This window comes from Panthera onca, chromosome B2 (assembly GCF_046562875.1).
Source record: "Panthera onca isolate mPanOnc1 chromosome B2, mPanOnc1 haplotype 2, whole genome shotgun sequence".
NCBI classification, from domain to species: Eukaryota; Metazoa; Chordata; class Mammalia; order Carnivora; family Felidae; genus Panthera; species Panthera onca.
Window position 1 is genome coordinate 143,175,801 of NC_138343.1, and position 1,423 is coordinate 143,177,223.

The following is a 1,423-nucleotide window of genomic DNA, read 5'->3' on the forward strand; positions in this document are numbered from 1 at the left end:
AATTTTGTTTTGTTTTATTTTATTTTTATTTATTTTATTTTCTGTAAAAAGCCAAGTTCTGATAGTGGTCTCTAGGCTTCTACATGACCCAACTCCCCTAACTCTCCCTGGGGTTAGTGGGGCTCCTCTTCCAGCCACACCTGCTTCCTAGGAATCCTGTGAAGATGCCAAGTGCACTCCCACCTATGGGTTTTCACTTTGATGAGCTTTGATGTTCATTCTACTTGGATTGTCCTCCCCCCACGACAGGTCCCTGCTCACCTCCCCTCTTCCCTCAGGCTTCTGGTCAGATGTCACCTCAGCAGGGAGGTGCCCCCCACTCCCCTCACCCCCCCATGGCCACCAGCCTCCCATCTCTCCCCACTTGGCTCCTTTTCTCCTCAGAGCTCATCGCATTGTCCTGTTGCTCGTCCCTCTGTGGGTTTGTTCATTCTGGAGGATACGCTGCTGGAGGGCAGGACTTCCTTTTGCTCGTGGCTGTGGCCCCAGCCCCTGGAGGAGCAGGCGCTCCTTACTTGCTGCAGTGGCGGGATCACTGCTCCCTCCCAAGCTCGGGTCACTCCCATCTTAACACAACCAACTGTCAAAAAACAAAAGCCAATCCCTCTAGTCCTATTCAGCTTCTGTCTCATCTCCCTTTCTTCACAGACAACCTTCTGGAAAGGCTCCTCCACACTTGCAGTATGGACTCAGCTATGGTTCATCCCTCCACATGGAATCCAGCCCAGCTTGGAATATGAGTGACCTCCATATTGCCGTGTCCGACAGGCTCTTTTCTACCTACACTTCTATGGCACTGGACACACTGCTCATACTTTTTTTGAAAATATCTCTTTTCTTGAGTTCTAGTTGGCCATTTTCCCTCTAGCTCTCATTTTTAATCCCAGCCTACCGATTTGGAGGCTTTCCACCTCTTCCCTTGCCCTTCCCTGCTCCTTCCTTAAATGGTTGTGTTTTCCATGATTCAGAGGCTGGACCTCTGCTCTCTCATTCCGCACACTCTCCCTTGCTTTCTTGATCCATAATGGCTCACCTATCCATGACACTCCCATCCCTCTGATTGACCAGACTCTGCTGGGCTCCAGTCCTGTGTATCCAACCACCTAAAGGACATTTGGACTCAATGCCAGGTGCACCATTCTTTTTATATTCCTTTCTCAGTGAATGACACCAATAGTCACCCTGTCACCCCAGCGATGCTCTTCCCTTTGCATAGATTGCTCTTCCCTCTTTGTAACCCAGCAACCTTCATTTATCCATCTACATCCTGTTCATATGTCGGCCACTCAGGAGCGCTTTCCTGGGACCCAAGTTCCTGGATGACCATTTGCCACCTTCTCTTTCTCAGTCTCTCACTGTCTCTTTCTTGCCCTTACTCTCAGCTGATGGTTTGCTTTCTTTTTCACAAGTATAGAAGCAACTA